Here is a 25,639-nt window from a genome sequence, read left to right as displayed (position 1 = left end):
CCTCTTAGATCCACCTTGCTGCATCCCAAAGATTTTGAACTGTCATGTTTCCAGTTTCATTTGCTTCCATGCTTTTTTTAAAAAAAATTTTTCTTTTCAGCATAACAGTATTCAGTTTTTCTTCTTTTTAAAAAATTTCTTTTCAGTGTAATAGTATTCATTTTTTTTTGCACCACATCCAGTGCTCCATGCAATGCATGCCCTCCCCAATACCCACCACCTGCCTCCCCCAACCTCCCACTCCCCGCCCCTTCAAAAGCCTCGGGTTGTTTTTCAGAGTCCATAGTGTCTCATGGTTCACCTCCTCTTCCAATTTCCCTCAACTCCCGTCTCCTCTCCATTTCCCAGTGTCCTTCATGTTTTTTGTTATGCTTCAAAAATAAGTGAAACCATATGATAATTGACTCTCTCTGCTTGCCTTATATCACTCAGCATAATCTCTTCCAGTTTCATCCATGTTGCTACAAAAGTTGGGCATTCATCCTTTCTTATGGAGTCATAACACTCCATAGTGTATATGGACCACATCTTTCTTATCCATTCGTCTGTTGAAGGGCATCTTGGTTCTTTCCACAGTTTGGTGACCGTGGCCATTGCTGCTATGAACATTGGGGTACAGATGGCCCTACTTTTCATGACATCTTTATCTTTGGAAACAATCTGAGGGTTTTGAAGGGGCAGGGAGTGGGAGGTTGGAGGAACCAGGTGGTGGGTATTATAGAGGGCACAGATTGCATGGAACACTGGGTGTGGTGCAAAATCAATGAATACTGTTATGTTGAAAAGAAATTAAAAAAACCCCAGTATTCATTGTTTTTGCACTACACCCAGTGCTCCATGCAATCTGTGCCCTCTATAATACCCACCACCTGGTGCTTCCATGCATTTTTTAAAAATTCTTTTTAATTTCCTGGTTGACCCATTCATTCTTCAGTAGGATATTCCTTAACTTCCTTATATTTGTTGTCCTTCAAAATTTTTTCTTGTCATTGAATTCAAGTTTTATTGTGGTCTGAAAATATGCATGGTATGATCTCAGTCTTTTTGTACCCCTTGAGATCTGATCTGTGACACAGCATATGATCTATTTTGGAGAATGTTCCATGTGCACTCAAAAAGAATGTGTATTCTGCTGTTTTAGGATGAAATGCTCTGAATGTATCTGTTAAGTACTTCTTGTCCAGTGTGTCATTTAAAGCCTTAGTTTCCTTGCTGATCATCTGTTTAGATGATCTGTCCATTGCTGTGAGTGGGGTGTTAAAGTTTCATGCTATTATTGTATTATCATCAATGAGTTCTTAAAGTTTGTTAAGTGATTTTTACATTTGGCTGCCCCCACATTAGAGGTATAAACATTTACAATTGTTAGATCTTCCTGTAGTATAGACAACTTTATTATTACATAGTGTCCTTCTACATCTTTTATTACAGTCTTTGGTTTAAAATCTAGTTTGTCTGATGTCCATTGGCATGATAAATTGTTCTTCACTGCTGGCTTTTCAACTTGGTGGTATCTTTGGATGTGTCTTGTTCATATAATATTAATGTTTATCATATCATATCAATGTTCTTTATTAATCTATTCTGATACCTTATATCTTTAAATTGGAGAATTTAGTCATAAGTACTTTCATAGTAATTACGGAAAGTCATGAATTTAGTGTCATTGTATCACCTGTACAGTCATTGTTCCTGTAGATTGTTCTCTTTTTCTTTCTGGTCTTTGTTACTTTTGTTCTCTTTCTGCTCAAATTGTCCCCTTTAATATTTGTTATAGGTGTAGTGTAGTGTTTCTGAACTTGTTTGGTTTCCACTTGTCTTGGAAACTCTTATCTCTCCTATTTTGAATGACAGTCTTGCTAGATAAAGTATTCTTGGGTGCATATTTTTCCCATTTTGTACATTGAATATATCATGCAAATCATTTCTGGCCTGCCAGGTCTATGGGACAGGTCTGTTTCCAGCCTTATTTATCTAGCCATTTAGGTGAAGAACGTGGTCTCCTGAGCTACTTTCAGGTTTTTTTTTTCTCTTTACCTTTGTATTTGCATGTTTCAATATAATATGTAGAGGCATTGACCTATTTTTGGTGATTTTGATGGATGTTCTCTGTGTCTCTTGGACTTAAATGCCTGTATCGTTCTCCAGATTAGGGAAGTTCTCATGTATAATTTGTTCAAATAAACCTTCTGCTCCTTTTTCACTCTTCTTTTTCTTGTACTCTTCTAATATGGATAAGTATTTTACTTATGGAACCACTGAGTTCACTAAGTTTACCTTTGTGATCTAATATTTTTCTTTTCCTCTTTTTGCTGCTTTATTATTTTCCAGAATTTTATCATCTGTGTCTCTGATTTGTTCTTTTCTTCATTAATCATTGGTTTTAGTGTGAACTTGGGACGGCATTTCAGTTATAACATATAATTTTGGCTTGACTGGGTTTTGGTTCTTTTATCTTTACAGTAAGGTATTCTCTAGTATCTTCAAAGCTTTTTACAAGCCTAGGTAGTAGCTTTATAATCCTTGTTTTAAATTCTATTTTAGTTATACTACCTATATCCCTACTGATTAAATCTCTTGTTGTGAGTGCTACCTCCTCTTCTTTGTTTTGGGGTGAATTTCTCCAACTCATCATATTGTTCAGAGAAAAAAAAATGAAAGAAAAGTAGAAAAAAACAAAAACAATAATAACAACAGCAATATCAACAAAACAAAACAAAACAAAGAATAGATCCTGAGAGTATTTCAGTTTGCTTGTTTAAAGGGACTAGATTGCAAAATAAAAAGAACACACACACACACAAGTGTAAGGTATATAAAGTATATATAAAAATAAAAATTAAAAAAGAATGAAAAATAATAGAAAAAATGAAATGACTAAAAAAACCTAAATGAGTAAAAAATAAAAAAAACAGAAAATGCTTGATATTCTTTTCACATGGAGCTGAAGCTTTGCTGCTTTCTATGATCAGCAAACTTGGTGTAAGTGAATTGTTGGTGCTTGTCTTTGGGGGAGAGGCCTCTTGTCCTGATTCTTATTTATTTATTTATTTATTTATTTTATTTTTAATAAACATATCTTTTTATCCCCAGGGGTACAGGTCTGTGAATCACCAGGTTTACACACTTCACAGCACTCACCAAAGCACATACCCTCCCCAATGTCCATAATCCCACCCCTTTCTCTCAAAGCCCCTCCCCTCTTGTCCTGATTCTTAAGTGGACTTGCTCCAGTGGAAATGTACCTTCAGCTCTTAAGAAGCACAATGCTTGGTGTAAGCGGCCCTGGATTCCACGTGGTGGTGCTGTTTTGCTTAGTGGAGTCTTTCAGCACTGCTGGGTGGGATGAATATGGTGGTATTCTGCTCTCTATCCCTTCAGTGAGCTCTTCAGTGAGCTCTCACAGAAAAGCAATCACTTTTGTCTCCCCAGTTTCCAGCAGAACTCTATGTTCACCCCGCCTGTGTCCAAGCAGCTTCACCCCCCACCCCCAGGCATGCTACTGAGTTTCAAAACTCCAAATTTTAAGGACTCCCATGGTGTTGACCCATGCTGTTTCTCTCCAGGGATGGTCTCACCTGCTTCTGAGTTTTGCTGGACTTGTCCCAGGAAAGCAGTTGCTTGACCATGTAGGGATTTCCAGTTTATGGCAACACAGAACTCATTGTTCTCAGCCAGATTCCATGCTCCTATGCATGGCAACCATGCTGCAGTTAGATGTTACCCATTCTTCTTGTGATCCATGGGATCCTTAGACCATTTCACCACCTGAGCACCTTTAAGTCAGGCACATTCTCCCAATGTAGCAGACTTCTAAATTTCTTATTTAGAAGTTATTTTCTTAGAAGAAAAGTTATTTTCTTAGAATTTTTTTTTCTTAGAAGCACTTCACTGCTTATAGTATGTTTACAATAGCCTCCTTAAACAGTAATGTGTTGAGGAGTGGTTTGGGCTGCCAGGAAATGGAAGGGGTAGGAGAAGGAAATATGGTAATTTGGCTATTTTTTCTTGAGTTCATTTGCAGCCAGAGTTGCATTGGGACACCTTCTAGGACACTTTCACAGTGAAGCAGGAAAAGATTCATCATATTCCCTACAATGTGAATGAGCACCTGCCGGGTGCTGGGTCTGCCTTTCCTTCTCAGTCATGTCAGGGAGAACAGAAATGAGAGGCTTTTCATGATCTTCTGAGATCTCCAAAAATGCCTAGAAGTGTTTCTCTATTCATCTTGTGAACTTTGAAAGTTTTCACTTCCAAATGCAGAGATCCAGGTCATCTCCCCAACGGGGTCCTCCCTTTCTTCTGGATAAGTTTCTCAAGGACAGAAAAAAGTTTGCATACAATTTGGTGTTTAACACCATGCCTAACAAATGTCTTGTCCATGGCAGGCATCCAGTGGGTGCATGGTAAATGAGTCAATGCCTAAAGATATGTCTTCTCCTTTGGATGTTTAAAAGTAATTATTTAGGGCACCTGCATGGCTCAGTGGGTTAAGCCTCTGCCTTAGGCTCAGGTCATGATCCCAGGTTCCTGGGATCGAGCCCCGCATCTGCCTCTCTGCTCAGTAGGGAGTCTGCTTCCTCCCTGCTCTCTCTCTGCCTGCCTCTCTGGCTACTTATGATCTCTGTCTGTCAAATAAATGAATAAAATCTTAAAAAAATAAATAAAAGTAATTATTTAATTCAAAGGGAAACAAGTTCCCCTATGTGTATAGCATGTGTGTGTGTTATAATTGTTTTAAAGTCTATTTAGTCCAATATAAGTAATGGAATATTATTCATCCATAAAAAGAATATAATCTATAATCGCCTAATTATGGAAATAGCCCACATGTTCATTGACTGATGAATCGATAAAGAAGGAGTGATATATATAAAAAGGAACATTACTCAACCATAAAAAGAATAAGTTTGGCCATTTGAAATAACATCCATTGAGCTAGAGAGTATTAGTCTACTTGAAATCAGTAAGAAAAAGATAAATAGCATATGTCTTTATAAAGCAAATGAAAAAAGGCAAGAAAAATATATAGAAAGAGGCAAACCAAGAACTAGATTCTTAACTGTGGAGAACAAATTGATGGTTACCAGAAGAGAAATGGGTTGGAGGATAGGTTAAATAAGAGATAGGGATTAAGGAGTGCACTTGTGATGAGCACTGGGTATTGTATGGAAGTGCTGAATCTCTGTACTGTGTACCTGAAACTAATATTACACTGTATATCTCCTAACTGGAATTAAGATAAAAACTTAAGCAAAAAAAAAAAAAAAAAGCTGAGAAGCAGCCTTGTTATCCTGGAGAAGACCCAAAACATTTAAGAATTGGTAGTATTTATGAAAGTGTTTGTGTAGGTAAGGATAAAAGCAGAAGGACCAGTTTGAATATCTATTTAAAATGTATTTAGGGCCCCAAGTTCTTTCCTGCCTCAGCTTGGTAGATGACTGAACTGCCTTCTCAACTCAGAATCAGTCTGGGGTTTTATTCTCTGGATGAGTCTCTGAACTGCAGGATACCAGATGCAAAACAAACAAATGAACAAAAATAACTTTAAAAGTTAAAAATATCATATGATACATCAAGTACACAGTAGCGTATTTACAGCAAAGAAAATGAAAACACTGATTTGAAAAGATATGTGCACTACTATGCTTATTGTAGCAGTATTATCAATAGTGAAATATGGAAGGAACTGGTATCATTCAATGGACAAATGCATAAGGAAGATTTGTCATATATCTGGAATGTACTATATAGTGGAGTATTACTCAGCCATAAAAAATAAGCTCTTGCCATTTGTGACAACATGGATGGCCCTATGTTATATGATGCTTAGTGAAATAAGACTGAGAAAGACAAATGCCACATAATTTCACTCATGTGTAAAATCTAAAAACAAAAACAAATAAATAAACAAACAAAAAACAGAATTAGATCTATAATTACAGAGAACAGACTAAAGTTTGCCAGAGGGGAGGGACCTGTGGGGATGATCTAGGCTTCCAGGTATGGATAGAATAAGTCACAGAAATAAAAGGCACATATAAAGAATATATTCAGTAATATGATAGCATTGTATATGAGAGGTGGTAGCTACACTTGGGGTGGTCAGGTGGCAATTTAGTAGCTCACAGAAGCTTGACAAACCATGGCAAATCTCTCATTTTTATAAATACTTCAGTTAGTTTTTGTGGACCATCAGTAAGGTAAGATATAACTTAGCAAATATTTCTAAATACTTATAGACAGTCACAATACAAGAGATGAACTAAAGTAGGATGAATTTTCTGAACAGTATCTAATGAGGGAGGAGGATTTTTATTACAATAAATATTTTAAACTGTCCAGGTAAGAATATGTAAATAACCATATGTTAAAAATGACAAATCAGGAACTGCAAGTTAAATTAGTGAAGTGTTCATTGCATCTTTCTTGATAACTAAATCATTGAAAGTGAAATATTCCCTCCCCAATTTTTTAAGCCCATATCACTTATTCAGATTTGTGAATAGATACATGTCAATAGAACAATGAATGCTGGTATACAACCACCACCTACCACAGCTTTGGTTCATTCGGATTTCCAAAAATTGATATTAGCAAATTAACCTAAGCAGAATAAAATTCACTAATACGATACCTACAGGAAGGCACACATTTTGGAATAATACCAGCCAGATTATTTTGTCTGTGAAATGGTGTTTTCTCCACTGCAAAACTACAAGAGTTTTCTAAGAACTTGAGTAGCTTGGACTTGGCTTCCCAAATTATTGCTATTTGTGACTTTAATACTGTCATCAACAGAACAACTTACAAGGCTCTACTTGGTATGATTTTCCTGTGGTGGAGAAGTAGCAGCATCAGGAAAATAGTTTTTTTTTTTTTTTTTTTCCCCAGCATCTCATTATCTTAGCTTTCCTCAGTTTCATAACTTCTTTACACTATTGTCTAATTTATGTTCTATCTTTGCTTTATTCTCCAGCCTGACAAAATGGGCAGTTAGCTAATTAGCATTCTCACTGGAGGACCTGTAATTAGACAATGGGAGAAAACTAGAACACAGTTGTGGATTTGGCTTAGTTTTTATGGTAACAGCAGCAAGGCTTACAGATTTTAGGTTAACACTCACTAGTTGAATGGAAAACAATACTTTTAAATTCTGCACTATAAAGCATTCAGAGATTATTTTTGCAATTTCTAATTATGTATAGAAAATTGATAGAATATTCTATCCATGTATGGTAGGAAAACATAAATTTCTAAAGAGGAGATTATTTATGGGAGAATAATATCCACCAAAAATGGAGAAACTGAATTTGGGTAGCATTCTGTAGTCATGTCAGTGTTAGAATGATTGTAAGATTATTTTATTTTTAAGTGAGTAAATTAGAGGTTAGGGAAGAGAGAGTTTAGATCAAACTAGTATTTGTGCTTTCTTTACTATCCCTTCGAGCATGCTTGTTCACAGTAATAAAGATGGTTAATATTTATTATAAAGTACTGATCATTATTGACAAAGCAAATTGCATTTCCATTCTTACTAGAACTTTAGTTTTTAAATATCTGTAAGGGTACAGTGCAAATTTATATAAACAAACCAAGGATATTGTTTTCCCTGGCCTATAAGCAAAGTAAAATTTAAAATAGGCAGGCAACATATAATTAAGATTTAAACTGTCCATTGGCAGTCTACATTTTTGGAAGATGGTTTCCTGGCTATAGAGTTTAACTTCTAAAATGAAGGTAGTTAGCTAAAGACATATTTTAAGAATAACCCCTTCCATCTTTATTTCCTAGCTGTGTTTCACTGTATTGTTTTTATATTTGAATTTGAGAAAATAACAGCAAGGAGTTATGTGCTGTTTATTTCTTCCTCCATTTTGTCTGAAACTCCATATGCAAGCTTTTGGAAGGTGCAAAATCTATTTTAAAGGCAGTTTAATGTTAGTATTTTGCACTTGTTAATGGCTGCTCTTTTTCCAAACTTGAAACTACAGTAATCCATTATCTGTCTAGCCTTATTGGAGAATAAGTTATTCTACCTAAAAATATATTTTAGCAACTGAAGATTTCCACTTCATGGGGAAAAATATTCTAGCCACTTTTCAGAGTTGGCTATAAAATATTAGTTTTTTAAAAGAAAATACCAAATATATCTTGACTTTCTTGTTTAGTAGGTTTATCATTCTTAGCATGTATTGTCTGTCTTTTCTGGTTTCTCTCTTTTGTCATAGCTGTCACTTATCATTGTCTTCTATAGCTGTCCAGTTTTCCCAACACCATTTATTGAAGAGATTGTCTTTTTTCCACTGTATATTTTTTCCTGTTTTGTCGAAGATTAATTGACCGTAGAGTTGAGGGTCCATATCTGGGCTCTCTACTCTGTTCCACTGGTCTATGTGTCTGTTTTAATGCCAGTACCATGCTGTCTTGGTGATCACAGCTTTGTAATAAAGCTTGAAATCAGGTAATGTGATGCCCCCAGCTTTATTTGTTTTTCAACATTTCCTTAGCGATTCGGGGTCTCTTCTGATTCCATACAAATTTTAGGATTCTTTGCTCCAGCTCTTTCAAGAATGCCGGTGGAATTTTGATCGGAATGGCATTAAAAGTATATATTGCTCTAGGCAGTATAGACATTTTAACAATGTTTATTCTTCCGATCCAAGAGCATGGAATGGTCTTACATCTTTTTGTGTCTTCTTCAATTTCTTTCATGAGTGTTCTGTAGTTCTTCGAGTACAGATCCTTTACCTCTTTGGTTAGGTTTATTCCCAGGTATCTTATGGTTCTTGGTGCTATAGGAAATGGAATCGATTCTCTAATTTCCCTTTCTGTATTTTCATTGTTAGTGTATAAGAAAGCCACTGATTTCTGCACATTGACTTTGTATCCTGCCACGTTGCTGAATTGCTGTATGAGTTCTAGTAGTTTGGGGGTGGAGTCTTTTGGGTTTTCCATATAAAGAATCATGTCATCTGCAAAGAGAGAGAGTTTGACTTCTTCATTACCAATTTGGATACCTTTTATTTCTTTGTTGTCTGATTGCTGTTGCTAGGACTTCTAACTACTTTTAGTTTGTGTTATTTAATCTGTCATTTACTGAGAAAAGGAATAAACAAAAATCTTAAGAGATGTGTGTTAATAAAATTTAATAAGCTTGAATGAGAATCAAAGGTCTCTTTCTGTATAAACAATCATAAGTGATAATAATAATAATAGTTTACATTTACTGAGCACTTATTATATTCCAAATACCATAGTAAATTATGTATGTACATTATATTATTTGATCTTTACAACAGACATAGAAGATAGATGTTACTATTTCAACTTTATAGATAGAGAAATTGAGGTTCAGAAAGATTAGGTGACTTTCTTAAATAGCTAGTAAATGATAAAATTGGATTTTAAACCTATGTTGGTCTAAATATGTGTTTAATGTCTGTCTTCCCCAACTAACTATAATCTAACTTATATAACTAACTCTAAGCTCTCCTAGGACATTGACCACATCCGTTTTATTCAAAATTGTATCTCAAGTATCTAATACAGTGCCTTTCATGTCTATAGTCTTCCAGTCTATAAATATTTGATGAATTAGTGAATGACAACAAAGCCCAACCAGAGGGATGAATTAATCACATTTAGCTTGTGGCACATTATAATCATTGACCTAAGGACCATCACTTACTTTTTTCCAGTTTTATTGTGAAATAATTGATATACATCGCTGTGTCAGTTTAAGGCCTACAACATGATTTACATATATTGTTAAATGATTACCACACTATGTTCAGCTAATATCCATCTTCTTACATAGATACAATTAAAAAATTGAAATTAATTTCTTTTTATGATGAGAACTCATAAGGTTTACTCTCTTAACTATTTTCCTACATATCACACAGCACTGTTAGCTATAGTCATCATTTTGCACGTTACATCCCTTGTCCTTATTTACCTTGTAACTGGAAGTTTGTACCTTTTGACCACCTTCCTCTAATTCCCTTTCTCTCCATCCTCTGCCTCTGTTAACCACAAGTATGGTCTCTTCATCTATGAGCTTGGGGTTATTTTTAGATTCCACATATAAGTGAGATCATACAGTATTTCTTTTTGTTTTGTTTCACTTAGCATAATGCCTTCAGGGTTCATTCATGTCATAACAAATGATAGGATTTCCTTTTGTTTGTTTGTTTGTTTTTGTTGTTTTTTTCGTATATGGCTAAATTATGTGATTATAGATATTATATATAATATAACTTCTTTATTCATTTATCTATCTGTTGATACATAGTTGTTTCTGTGTCTTGGCTATTGTAAATAATGCTTTTGTGGACATAGAGGTGTAAAAATATTTTCAAGTTAGTGTTTTCATTTCCTTTGAATATATTTCCAGAAGTGGAATTGCTAGATCATAATGGTAGTTATATTTCTAATTTTATCAGTATCCTCCATATTGTTTCCCATAGTGGGTGTACCAATTAAACAATCTACCAACAGTGCAGAAGAGAATTTCTTTTATCTCCACATCTGTTCTTTATTGGTAATTGTTATCTCTTGTCTTCTAAAATTTTTTTAAAAGATTTATTTATTTGAGAGAGACAGACAGACTTTGTGAGCACAAGCAGGGGGGGTGGGAAAGGTAGAGAGAGAAGTTGGCTTTTCAATGTAGGGCTCAGTCCCAGTACCCTGGGATCATGACCTAACCTGAAGACAGACACTTAACTGACTGAACAAGCTGGGTACCCCATCTCTTGTCTTTTTGATGATGGCCATTCTAATCAGAGTGAGGAGATATCTCAATGTGGTTTTAATTTTACATTTCCTGATCACCAGTGATATTGAGCATCTTTTCATGTACCTATTGAACTTTCATATATCTTCTTTGGAAAAATGCCTATCCAGGTCATTTGCCCACTTTTAATTGGCTTATTTGTGTTTTTGTTGTTGGTAGTGTAAGTTGTATTTTTTTTTTTTGTATTTTGAACATTAATCCCTTTGCATATATTTTGTTGGCAAATATTATTCCCATTCCATAGACTGTCTTTTCACTCATTTGTTAGTTTCTTTTGCTTTGCTGTGGAGAAGTTGTTTAGTTTTATGTAGTCCTATTTGTTTATTTTTTAAATTTTGTTGCTTGTGCTTTTGGTGTCATATCCAAAAAATCATTACCAAGACCCATGTCAAGGAGCATTGTTCCTATGTTTTCTTATAGAATTTCATGGTTTCAGGTCCTACATTTAAATCTTTATTCCATTTTTAATTAATCTTTGTCAGTGTGTAAAAAATTGGTACACTTTTATTGTTTTGTATATGAATATCAAATTATCCCAGCACAGCTTACTATTTTCTCCATTGAACACTGGATATTTGTCAAATATTAATTGACTATATATGCTTGGGTTAATTTCTGGGATCTTAATTCTGGTCCTTCAGTCTATTTGTCTTTTTTATGTCTGTATCATACTCTTTCTGACTGTGGCTTTATAGTATAGTTTGAAATCAGGATTGTGCTTCTTTCTACTTTGTTCTTTTTCATGATTTCTTCAGCTATTCAGGGGTTTTTGAGGTTCCATATAAAATTTAGGTATATTTTTTTTACTACTAAAAGTGCCTTTGGAATATTGATAGGGATTATATAAGTCTATACAAGGCTTTTTTTTTTTTTTTTGGTGTTTGGTAGTATGGGCATTTCAACAATATTAATTCTTCAATCCTTGAACACAAGATAACTTCCCATTTGTTTGTATCTTCTTTGAGTTATTTCACCAAGGCCTTGTAGTTTTTAGAAATCTTTCTCCTCCTACTTAAATTTATTCCTAGGTGTTTTATTGCTTTTTATGCTATTGTAAATGGGGTCAATTTCTTTTTCAGAAAATTCATTGTTTATAGAAATGCTACTGATTTTTGTATGTTAATTTTATATTCTGCTAATTTATTGAGTTCATTGATTTGATCTAACAGATTTTGGTTGATTTTTAAGAAATTTCTTTATATAAAGTTATGTCATTTGTTGAATGGATAAAGATGATGTGGTATATATATACAATGGAATACTATATAGCCATCAGAAACCTGAAATATTGCCATTTGCAATGACATGGATGGAACTAGAGGGTATTATGATAAGCAAAACAAGTCAATCAGAGAAAGATAATTATCATATGATCTCTCTGATATGAGGAATTTGATAGGCAGGGAAGGAGAGTGTTGGGGGGAAGAGAGGGAAAAATGAAACAAGATGGGACCGGGGATGGAGATAAACTATAAGAGATTTTTAATCTCAGGAAACAAACTGAGGGTTATTGGAGGGGCGGGAGTGGGAGGGATAGGGTGACTTGGTGATAGACATCGGGAAGGGTATGTGCAATGAAAAGTACTGTGAATTGTGTAAGACTGATGAATGACTGACAGACCTGTACCCTTGAAAAAAATGATACATTATATGTTAATTAAAAAATCATGTCATCTGCAAATAAAGGCAATTTTCCTTCTTCCTTTCAAATCCATATATGTTTTATTTCTTTTGTTTTTCTGATTGGTCTAGATAGGACTTCCAGTACTATGTTGAATATAAATATTCTAAATGGACATCTTGTCTTGTTCTTGATCTTAGACGATAAGTTTTCAGGTTTTCACCAGCGTGCGATGTTGGCTGTGGGCTTGTCATATATGGCCCCTACTATGTGAGATATTTTCCTGTTATGCCTCATTTGTTGAGTTATCATGAAACATGCTGAATTTTCTCAGATTTTTTTTTCTGTGTCTATTGAGATGATCGTGATTCTTTTAAGTATCCCAGTGAGTGATTTCCACATGTTGAACCATCCTTGCATCCTAGGAATAAATCCTACTTGTTCATGGTGTATGAGCCTTTTAATGTACTGCTAAATTCAGTTTCCTAGTATTTTATTGACAAATTTTGCATCTGTATTCATCAGGAATATTGGCTTATAGATATTCTTCTTCTTCTTCTTTTTTCCTATTATCTAGTGTCCTTTTCTGGTTTTGGTATCAAGATAGTTCAGCCTTTACAAAATGAGTTTGGGAGTGTTCCTTCCTCTTTATTTTTTGGAAGAGTTTGAGAAAGATTGGTGTTAATGTCTTTGTTACCGTTTGGGAAAATTCACTAGTAAAGCCAACTGTTTCTGGGCATTTCCTCATTGGAAGAATTTAGATTACTGACTAAATCTCCTTACTGATAATTGGTCTATTTAGGCTTTTTATTTCTTCCTGATTCAGTCTTAGTAAGTAGTGTTTCTAAGATTTAAAAAAAAAATTCTAGATTGTCTTTTTTGTTGGTGTATAGTTGTTTTAAAATAGCTTCTTATGTTTCTTTGAATTTCTATGGTATTAGTTGAAATGTATTCTATTTCATTTGTAATTTTTTTAAATTTATTTTTTTATTTTCAGCATAACAGTATTCATTATTTTTGTACCACACCCAGTGCTTCATTTGTAATTTTGGTATTTGTCCTTTATCTCTTTTCCTTGGTTAGTCTAGTTAAAGATTTGTCAATTTTATCTTTTAAAAAACCCAACTCTTAGTTTGTTTAATCTTTTCTATTGTTTCTCTGTTCTCAGTTTCATTTATTTTTGCTCTATTTTTTATTTGTTATGCTAAGTTTGACCTCAGTTTCTTCTTCCTTTTTATACTTTCATAAGACATAAAGTTAGGTTGTTTTCTGGGAGTATTCCTACTTCTTAATATTGGTCTTCTTTGATATGAAGTTATTTTTAGAACTCCTTTTGTTTCATTCTCCAAATTCCTACATGTTGTATTTCCACTTCTGTTTGTCTCAAGAAACTTTTTATTTCCCTCTTATTTCTTATTTGATCCATTGTTGTTGTTTTCAAGGTCTTGTTGTTTAATTTCTATGTGCTTATGAATTTTCCAGTTTTCCTATTGTTACTGATTTCTAATTTCATGCCACTGTGGTTGCAGAAGATAGTTGGTATGATGTTAGTCTTCTTGAATTAGTTATGACTTGTTTTGTGACTTAATATATGGGCTATCCTAGAAAATCTTTCTCATGTGCTTGAGAATAATGTGTATTCTGCTACTGTTGGATAAAACCTTCTCCATAGGTCTGTTGGATCTATTTGGTGTACAGTGTTGTTCACATCTGTTGTTTATTGATACTCTGTTTGTATGATGTATCCATTGTTTAGTGTTCGGTATGAAAATCCCCAGATATTATAATATTACTATTTATTTTTACTTTCATCTCTGTTAGTTTTGCTTTACGTATTTAAGTATTCCAATGTTGGATGAATAAACATTTACAACTGTTATATTTTCCTGATGTACTGACACTTTTATCGTTATATAATGACTTTTTTGTCTCTTTTAAAACTTTTAGTTTATGTAACTATAGCCACTCTGCTTTTTTTTTTTAAATACCATTTGCTTGAAATGTCTTTTTCTATCCCTTCACTTTCATTCTGTTTGTCTTTAAAAACAAAGTGAGGGGGTGTCTGGGTGGCTCAGTGGGTAAAGCCTCTGCCTTTGGCTCAGGTCGTGATCCCAGGGTCCTGGGATTGAGCCCCACATTGGGCTCTCTGCTTTAGCAGGGAGCCTGCTTCTCCCCCCACTCTCTTCCTGCCTCTCCACCTACTTGTGATCTTTGTCTGTCAAATAAATAAATAAAATCTTTAAAAAATAAAATAAAAACAAAATGAGCTTTTTGGGGTGAGGGGGCAAGATAGTAGAGAAGTAGGGCATCCTATTTCAACCAGTCCCCCGAATTGAGCTGGATATCTGCCAGACAACTCTGAATATCCACAAAATCAGACTGAGATGTAAGAAGATATACCAGGATCTATACCAACAGAATATCTCCAGTGGCCAGTTTCACTGTGTGAAGCAGGGAGCCATGATTCTGTGGTCAGATATTGGGAGATAAACAAAAGGAGGAGGGAGCCACAATAAGTGCTGGTGCTGGGAAGGTGAAATAACAGAGGAGTGCTAAAGCCTCTTACACAGGGGCCAGGGGCTCAGACTCGCAGACCACTGATAGCCATTGGAAAAGGACTTTAGGGAAACCCCCCCCAAAGGCTGAAACCTGCACCTGTGGGGGCACATGTGTGAACTGGGGGTGACTGGCAGTTTAAGAAGCAGAAAGGGCAGAACATGGGCCTGGACCTGGAAGCAAGGGCTGGGAGTGCTGGAGTGGGGCTCACAACCCAGATCTCTACAGTATTTAGCAGTATAGACAAAACCAGAGTCAGTGTGACCTGGAGGGCTTTCTGGAGAAGAGTCTGTGATCTCTGTAATCTGAGACAGAAGTTTGGACACAGTTAATTCTGCTCTGACTCTTGGAAGGGACACGGAAACCAGGGAAAGCCACCAGAAAACAAAAGAGCCTTGAAGCTGGTTTTCATTGAGTCCATCCCACATGACAAGGGGCAAGACAATTCTGCCCAAACAGGGTTGCCTGAGTAACAGCATGGCAGGTCCCTCCCCCAGAAGACAGGATGAAAGAACAAGAGGCCAAGAACCTGAAAGTCCCCATAAAAGTGGTGCATCTTCCTTGGATTGTGGTCAGTGGTTCGGACTCTGTACATTCCCTCAACTACCTCTTACCAGACTGACTGGGAGGAGGAATCCCCAAGAGAGGAAAAAATCAGAGACTATAACCTCTACCACTAAACTAATGGATATGGACATAAGCAAAATGTCAGAAGTAGAATTCAGGGTAACAGTTATGCAGACAATAGCTAGGTTTGAGAAAACCGTTAGTGTCAACATAGATTCTCTAAGGGCAGAAATGAGAACTGATCTGGCAGAATTTAAAAATGTTATCAGTGAGATCCATCTAATCTAGATAATCTAACAACTGGGGTGAATGAAGCAGAAGATTGAGTTAGTGATCTAGAACACAAACTGATAGAAAAGATGGATCAGGAGGCAGTCTGGAACAAACAACTTAGAAGCCATGAAAACAGAACTAGAGAAATAAATGATGTGATGAAACATTCTAATGTCAGAATTTTGGGGATCCCAGAGGGGATGGAAAGAGAGAGGACTAGAAGGTATAGTTGAGCAAATCCTAGCTGAGATTTCCCTAATCTGGGGATTGAAACAATTGTTCATGTTCTAGAGGCATAGAGGACACCCCCCCAAGACAAATAAGGGTATAGCAACCTCCAGGCATGAGATAGTGAAACTCATGAATCTTAAATCCAAAGAATATATCTTAAGGGCAGCTGGGGGGAAAAGATTCCTTACACACAGAGGGAGGAACACTAGAATAATGTCAAACCTGTCAACAGAAACCTGGCAAGCCAGAAAGGGATGTCAAGACATATTCAGGTCACTAAATAAGAAGAACATGAAGCAAACAATGCTTTATCTGGCAAGGCTGTGATGTACAATGGATGGAAAAATAAAGAGCTTCCAAGACTGGCAAAGACTGAAAGAATTTGTGACCACAAAGCTGGCCTTGCAAGAAGTATTAAGGGGGGCTTATGAAAGAAGAAAGACCCCAAGACTAATATAGAACAGACATTTACAGAGACAATCTATAGAAACAAAGACTTCACAGGCAAAATGACAACAAAAACATATATTTCAATAATCATTCTCAACATGAACAGCCTAAATGCTCTCATAAAATGTCACAGGGTTGCAGATTGGATAAAAAGACAGGACCCATCCATATGCTGTCTACAAGAGACTCATCTTGAACCTAAAAATGCATTCATACTGAAAGTGAAGGAATGGAGAACAATTTTTCATGCCAATGGACATCAAAACAAAGGTGGGGTAGCAATTTTCATATCAGACAAATTAGACTTTAAAGCTAAAGACTGTTGTTAGAGATACAGAAGGACACTAAATTATTCTTAAAGGGTCTATCCTACAAGAAGATCAAACAATTATAAATATCTGTGCCCCAACATGGGAGCATCTAAGTACTTAAGCCAGCTGTTAATCAAAATGAAGAGACATATTGATAAGAATATGTTAATTGCAGGAGATAGTAACACATTCTCAGCAATACAGATAATCTAAGCTGAAAATCAGCAAAGTAATAAGAGCTTTGAATGACAAATTGGAACAGATGGACCTCATACATATATACAAAACAGTCCACCCTAAAACAACAGAATACTCATTCTTCTTGAGTGCGCATGAAACTTTTTCTAGAATAAACCACATAGTGGGTCACAAATCAGGTGAACCACTGGTCTCAACTGATACCAAAATATTGAGCTTATTCCCTGCATGTTCTCAGACCATAATGCTTTGAAACTGGAACTAAACCACAAGAAGAGGTTTGGAAGAAATTCAAACACTTGGTGGCTAAGGCCATCCTGCTTAAGAATGTTTAGGTCAACCAGGAAATCAAAAAAGAACTTAAACAATTCATAGAAACCAATGAGAACAAAAACAAATTGGTTCAAAACCTATGGGATATGGCAAAGGTGGTCCTAAGGGGGTGATGCATAGCCATCCAAGCCTGACTCAAAAAGATAGAGAAATCACGAATACACCAACTCTCTTTACACTCTTAAGAACTGGAGAATCAGCAACAAATTAAACCTACCCCATGCACAAGAAGGGAAATAATTAAGATTAGGGCAGAGACCAATGAATTAGAAACCAGAGATACAATAGAACAAATCAACAAAACTAGAAACTGATTCTTTGAAAGAATTAGTAAGGTTGATAAACCAGTGGACAGAATGATTCAAAAGAAAAGAGAGAGGACACAAATCAATAAAATTATGAATGGAAGGGGAGAGATCACTACTAACACCAAGGAAATAGAAACAATCATCAGAAATTATTATCAAGAGTTATATGACAATAACTTAAGCAAACCTAAAAGAAACAGATGCATTCCTGGAAACCTATAAACTTCCAAGACTGAACATGAAGAAATTGCCAACCTGAATAGACCCATATTTAGTAACAAGATTGAAGCAGTGATCAAAAACTTCTCAAAAAACAAGAGCCCAGGACCTGACAGATTCCCTGGGAAATTCTACCAAACATTCAAAGAAGAAATAATACCAATTCCCCTGAAGCTGTTTCAAAAAATAGAAAATAGAAACAGAAGGAAGACATCCAGACTCTTTATATCCAGCATTACCTTGATCCCCAAAACAGGCAAAGGCCCCACCAAAAAGGAGAATTTCATACCAATATCCAGATCCTAGCTAATGGGATCCAACAGTCCATTAAAAAGATTATCCACCATGACCAGGTGGGATTTATCCCTGGGATGCAAGTGTGTTTCAACATTCACAAATCAATCAATGTGATAGAACAAAAAGCATTTGACAAAATACAGTATCCTTTCTGTGAAGGATGCTGATTAAAACTCTTCAGAGTATAAGGATAGAGGAAACATTTCTCAACTTCATAAAATCCATCTACGAAGAACCCACAGTGAATATCATTCTCGATGGGGAAAAGCTTTCTCCCTTAAGATCAGGAACATGACAAGGATGCCCAACTCTCTCCACTATTTTTTTTAATCTTTTAAAAAAAATTTAAAATATTTATTTGACAGACAGAGATCACAAGTAGGAATAGAGACAGGCAGAGACAGAGGAGGAAGCATGCTCCCTGCTGAGCAGAGAGCCCAATGTGGAGATCAATCACAGGACCCTGGGATCATGACCTGAGCTGAAGGCAGAGGCTTTTATCCACCGAGCCACCCAGGTGCCCTCTCCACTATTTTTCAACATACTACTAGAAGTCCTAGAAAAGGCATTCAGACAACGAAAAGAAATAAAAAGTATTCAAATTGACAAAGAAGTCAAACTCTCTTACTCTTCATCTAGGACATGAGACTTTATGTGGAAATCCCAAAATATCTACCCCCAAATTTCTAAAACTCCTACAATAATTCAGTAATGTGACAGGATACAAAGTCAATGCACAGAAGTCTGTTGCTTTCTTGTACACTAACACTGAATCTGTAAAAAGGTAAATTAGAGAATGGATTCCATTTACAATGGCACCAAAACCCACAAGATACATTGACATAAATCCAAAGAGGTGAATGATCTATACTCGAGGAAATACAGAACTCTCATGAAAGAAATTGAAGAAGACACAAAAAGTTGGAAAAACATTCCATGCTCATAGATTTGAAGAATAAACATTGTTAAAATGTCTATGTTGCCCAGAGCAATCACATTTTTCAAACTGCTGGAACAAATAATCCTAAAATTTGTATGGAACTAAAAAAGACCCCAAATCACCATGGAAATGTTGAAAAAGAAAAACAAACCTGAGGGTATCATGTTGCCCGATTCCAAGTTTTATTACAAAGCTGTGATCACCAAGACAGCATGGTACTGGCATAAAAGCAGACGTATAGACCAGTGGAACAGAGTAGAGAGCCCAGATATGGACCCCTAACTCTATGGTCAAATAATCTTTGATTATTTGAAAAAAATATACAGTGGAAAAAAGACAGTCTCTTCAATAAATGGTGCTGGGAAAATTGGACAGCTATATGTAGAAGAATGAAACTCGACCATTCTCTTACACCATACACAAAGATAAACTCTAAATGGATAAAAGAACTTCAATGTGAGGCAGGAACGTACCAGAATCCTGGAGGAGAACATAGGCAGTAACCTCTTTGACATCAGCCATAACAACTTCTTTCAAGACATGTCACCAAAGGCAAAGGAAACAAAAGTGAAAATGAACTTTTGAGAATTCTTCAAGATCAAAAGCTTCTGCACAGCAAAGGAAATTGTTAACAAAACAAAGAGGCACCCCAGAGTAGGGAGAAGATATTTGCAAATTACAGTACAGGCAAAGGGATGACATCCAAGATCTATAAAGAACTTCTCAAACTCAACACCCAAAAAACAAATAATCCTGTCAAAAACTGCTCAGAAGACCTGAACAGACATTTTCCAAAGAAGACATACAGATGGGTAACAGACACATGACAAAATGATCATCATTAGCCATCAGGGAAATTCAAATCAAAACCACACTGAGATACCCCCTTATACCAGTCGGAATGGCCAAAATTGACAAGGCAAGAAACAAGAGATGTTGAAGAGGATGTGGAGAAAGGGTAACCCTCTTACACTGTTGGTGGAAATGCAAGTTGTTGCAGCCACTTTGGAAAACAGTTTGTAGGTTCCTCAAAAATTAAAAATAGAGCTACCCTATGACCTGCCAATTGCACCACTGGGTATTTACACCAAAGATACAGATGTAGTGAAAAGAAGGGTCATGTGCACCCCAATGTTCATAGCAGTAATGTCCATGATAGCGAAACGGTTGAAAGAGCCAAGATGCCTTTCAACAGATAAATGGATAAAGAATATGTGGTCCATGTATACAATGGAATATTACTCAGCCATCAGAAAGGGTGAATACCCAGCTTTTGCATCAACATGCATGATATGGGGGGAGATTATGCAGAGTGAAATAAGTTAAGCAGAGAAAATCAATTATCACATGGTTTCACTTACTCACTTACTTTTGGAACATAAGGAATAGTATGGAGGACATTGGGAGAAAAAGGAAAAGTGAAGCAGGAAGAATCAGAGGGGGAGATGAACCAAGAGAGTTGTTGAGTCCAAGAAACAAACTGACAGGTTAAGGTGGAAGAGAGTAGAGGGATGGCTTGGTGTGATGATGGGTTAAGGAGGGCACATATTGGATGGAACACTGGGTGTTATACATAAACAATGAATCTTAGAACATCACATCAAAAACTAATTACGGACTGTATGGTGACTAACATATCATAATAAAAATAATAATAAAATTTCTTTCAGAAAAAATGACTTTCTTGTAGGTAATATATTGTTTGCTCTTTTTTTCTTACCCATTCAGCCATTCTATGTCTTTTAATTGGAGATTTTCATCAGTATTCATTAAAGCAAATATTGATAAAGACATACTGTTGCCACGTCGTTATGTGTTTTCTCATTGTTGTTGTAAATCCATTGTTTCTTGTTAATTTTTTTATTTGTTTTTTGATGTGTTTTGTTATCAATGTGCATTGACTTCTTTGTTATGTTCTTTAGTGTAATTAAATGATTTTCCCTCGTTATTACCATAAGGTTTACATAAAACACCTTAAACTTATAATATCCTATTTTAAATTGATAACAGCTTAACTTCAATAGAATTTTTAAGCTTTACGCTTTTACCATCCCTCCCATCTATGTTTTAGATTATTGATGGTATAATTCATTTTTTAAGATTTTATTTATTTATTTGACAGACAGAGATCACAAGTAGGCAGAGAAGCAGGCAGAGAGAGAGGAGGAAGCAGGCTCCATGCTGAGCAGAGAGCCCAATGCAGGGCTCGATCCCAGGACTGTGGGATCACGACCTGAGCCGAAGGCAGAAGCTTTAACCCACTGAGCCACCCAGGTGCCCCTTCACATGTTTTTATAGTATGTAACTAACAACTTATTATTGTAGTTATAGTTATTTTAACTATGCTTATTTTTTCATTGCAACCTAAAATTTTAAGTGAACTATTGCCATATTGCAGAATCCATAACTATATATTTGCCATTATCAATGAGATTTACACTAAGTTTTCATTTTTTAAAATTTTTTATTTTATATAAACATATATTTTTATCCCCAGGGGTACAGGTCTGTGAATCACCAGGTTTACACACTTCACAGCACTCACCAAAGCACATACCCACCCCAATGTCCATAATCCCACCCCCTTCTCCCAAACCCCCTCCCCGCAGCAACCCTCAGTTTGTTTTGTAAGATTAAGAGTCACTTATAGTTTGTCTCCCTCCCAATACCATCTTGTTTCATTGATTCTTCTCCTACCCACTTAAGCCCCCATGTTGCATCACCACTTCCTCATATCAGGGAGATCATATGATAGTTGTCTTTTTCTGCTTGACTTATTTCACTGAGCATGATACGCTCTAGTTCCATCCATGTTGTCGCAAATGGTAAGATTTCATTTCTTTTGATGGCTGCATAGTATTCCATTGTGTATATATACCACATCTTCTTGATCCATTCATCTGTTGATGGACATCTAGGTTCTTTCCATAGTTTGCCTATTGTGGACATTGCTGCTATAAACATTCGGGTGCACGTGCCCCTTTGGATCACTACATTTGTATCTTTAGCTAAATAGTGCAATTGCTGGGTCATAGGGCAATTCTATTTTCAACATTTTGAGGAACCTCCATGCTGTTTTCCAGAGTGGCTGCACCAGCTTGCATTCCCACCAACAGTGTAAGAGGGTTCCCCTTTCTCCGCATCCTCGCCAGCATCTGTCATTTCCTGACTTGTTGATTTTAGCCATTCTGACTGGTGTGAGGTGATATCACATTGTGGTTTTAATTTGTATTTCCCTGATGCCGAGTGATATGGAGCACTTTTTCATGTGTCTGTTGGCCATCTGGATGTCTTCTTTGCAGAAATGTCTGTTCATGTCCTCTGCCCATTTCTTGATTGGATTATTTGTTCTTTGGGTGTTGAGTTTGCTAAGTTCTTTATAGATTCTGGACACTAGTCCTTTATCTGATATGTTGTTTGCAAATATCTTCTCCCATTCTATCAGTTGTCTTTTGATTTTGTTAACTGTTTCCTTTGCTGTGCAAAAGCTTTTGATCTTGATGAAATCCCAATAGTTCATTTTTGCCCTTGCTTCCCTTGCCTTTTGCGTTGTTCCTAGGAAGATGTTGCTGCAGCTGAGGTCAAAGAGTTTGCTGCCTGTGTTCTCCTTAAGGATTTTGATGGAATCCTTTCTCACATGGAGGTCCTTCATCCATTTTGAGTCTATTTTCGTGTGTGGTGTAAGGAAATGGTCCAATTTCATTTTTCTGCATGTGGCTGTCCAATTTTCCCAGCACCATTTATTGAAGAGGCTGTCTTTTTTTCATTGGACAGTCTTTCCTGCTTTGTCGAAGATGAGTTGACCATAGAGTTGAGGGTCTATTTCTGGGCTCTCTATTCTGTTCCATTGATCTATGTGTCTGTTTTTGTGCCAGTACCATGCTGTCTTGATGATGACAGCTTTGTAATAGAGCTTGAAGTCCGGAATTGTGATGCCACCAACGTTGGCTTTCTTTTTCAATATCCCTTTGGCTATTCGAGGTCTTTTCTGGTTCCATATAAATTTTAGCATTATTTGTTCCATTTCTTTGAAAAAGATGGATGGTACTTTGATAGGAATTGCATTAAATGTGTAGATTGCTTTAGGTAGCATAGACATTTTCACAATATTTATTCTTCCAATCCAGGAGCATGGAACATTTTTCCATTTCTTTGTGTCTTCCTCAATTTCTTTCATGAGTACTTTATAGTTTTCTGAGTATAGATTCTGTGGCTCTTTGGTTAGGTTTATTCATAGGTATCTTATGGTTTTGGGTGCAATTGTAAATGGGATTGACTCCTTAATATCTCTTTCTTCTGTCTTGCTGTTGGTGTAGAGAAATGCAACTGATTTCTGTGCATTGATTTTATAACCTGACACTTTACTGAATTCCTGTATAAGTTCTAGCAGTTTTGGAGTGGAGTCTTTTGGGTTTTCCACTTATAGTATCATATCATCTGTGAAGAGTTATAATTTGACTTCTTCTTTGCTGATTTGGATGCCTTTAATTTCCTTTTGTTGTCTGAATGCTGAGGCTAGGACCTCTAGTACTATGTTAAATAGCAGTGGTGATAATGGACATCCCTACCGTGTTACTGACCTTAGCAGAAAAGCTTTCAGTTTTTCTCCATTGAGAATGATATTTGCGGTGGGTTTTTCATAGATGGCTTTGATGATATTGAGGTATGTGCCCTCTATCCCTACACTTTGAAGAGTTTTGATCAGGAAGGATGCTGTATTTTGTCAAATGGGTTTTCAGCATCTATTGAGAGTATCATATGGTTCTTGTTCTTTCTTTTATTGATGTGTTGTATCACATTGACTGATTTGCAGATGTTGAACCAACTTTGCAGCCCTGGAATAAATCCCACTTGGTTGTGGTGAATAATCCTTTTAATGTACTGTTGAATCCTATTGGCTAGTATTTTGTTGAGTATTTTCGCATCTGTGTTCATCAAGAATATAGGTCTATAGCTCTCTTTTTTGATGGGATCCTTGTCTGGTTTTGGGATCAAGGTGATGCTGGCCTCATAAAATGAGTTTGGAAGTTTTCCTTCCATTTCTATTTTTTGGAACAGTTTCAGGAGAATAGGAATTAGTTCTTCTTTAAATGTTTGGTAGAAGTCCCCCGGGAAGCCGTCTGCCCCTGGGCTTTTTTTGGAGATTTTTAATGACTGTTTCAATCTCCTTACTGGTTATGGGTCTGTTCAGGCTTTCTATTTCTTCCTGGTTCAATTGTGGTAGTTTATATGTTTCTAGGAATGCATCCATTTCTTCCAGATTGTCAAATTTATTGACATAGAGTTTCTCATAGTATGTTCTTATAATAGTTTGTATTTCTTTGGTGTTAGTTGTGATCTCTCTTCTTTCATTCATGATTTTATTTATTTGGGTCCTTTCTCTTTTCTTTTTGGTAAGTCGGGCCAGTTTTATTAATTTTTTATTAATTCTATTAATAATTTTATTAATCAATGTTATTAATTTTATTTTATTAATTCATTCAAAAAACCAGCTCCTAGTTTCGTTGATTTGTTCTATTGTTTTTTGGTTTCTATTTTATTGACTTCTTCTCTGATCTTTATGATTTCTCTTCTCCTGCTGCCTTAGGGTTTCTTTCTTGTTCTTTCTCCAGCTCCTTTAGGTGTAGGGTTAGGTTGTGTACCTGAGACCTTTCTTGTTTCTTGAGAAAGGCTTGTACCTCTATATATTTTCCTCTCAGGACTGCCTTTGTTGTGTCCCACAGATTTCGAACCGTTGTATTTTCATTATCATTTGTTTCCATGATTTTTTTCAATTCTTCTTTAATTTCCCGGTTGACCCATTCATTCTTTAGAAGGATGCTGTTTAGTCTCCATGTATTTGGGTTCTTAGAAAACTTCCTTTTGTGGTTGAGTTCTAGCTTTAGAGCATTGTGGTCTGAAAATATGCAGGGAATGATCCCAAACTTTTGATACCGGTTGAGTCCTGATTTAGGACCGAGGATGTGATCTATTCTGGAGATGTTCCATGTGCACTAGAGAAGAATGTGTATTCTGTTGCTTTGGGATGAAATGTTCTGAATATATCTGTGATGTCCATCTGGTCCAGTGTGTCGTTTAAGGCCTTTATTTCCTTGCTGATCTTTTGCTTGGATGATCTGTCCATTTCAGTGAGGGGAGTGTTAAAGTCCCCTACTATTATTGTATTATTGTTGATGTTTTTCTTTGATTTTGTTATTAATTGGTTTATATAGTTGGCTGCTCCCACGTTGGGAGCATAGATATTTAAATTTGTTAAATCTTCTTGTTGGACAGACCCTTTGAGTATGATATAGTGTCCTTCCTCATCTCTTATTATAGTCTTTGGCTTAAAATCTAATTGATCTGATATAAGGATTGCCACTCCTGCTTTCTTCTGATGTCCATTAGCATGGTAAATTCTTTTCCACCCCCTCACTTTAAATCTGGAGGTGTCTTCGGGCTTAAAATGAGTTTCTTGGAGGCAACATATAGATGGGTTTTGTTTTTTTATACATTCTGGTAGCCTGTGTCTTTTGACAGGGGCACTTAGCCCATTAA

The 25,639-nt window shown here is 36.0% G+C and overlaps 1 protein-coding gene across 8 annotated transcripts in view; it reads left to right on the top strand.

The window, feature by feature from the left end:
- The window catches only part of ZC3H12B (zinc finger CCCH-type containing 12B), a 596,951-nt gene that overhangs the window by 91,423 nt on the left and 479,889 nt on the right, over positions 1–25,639 (top strand). Inside the window, exon 1 of one of the 8 annotated variants that reach the window (XM_082715903.1) lies at positions 21,330–21,376. The exons of 6 other annotated variants lie outside the window; for them this stretch is intronic. The gene's annotated coding sequence lies outside the window, so the exon portion shown is untranslated. One more of the 8 variants, XM_082715904.1, reaches the window with a different exon arrangement.

Source organism: Mustela nivalis (assembly GCF_964662115.1).
Source record: "Mustela nivalis genome assembly, chromosome: X".
Lineage (NCBI taxonomy): Eukaryota > Metazoa > Chordata > Mammalia > Carnivora > Mustelidae > Mustela > Mustela nivalis.
Note: the sequence above shows the minus strand (reverse complement) of the source record. Positions and strands in the feature narration are given on the sequence as shown.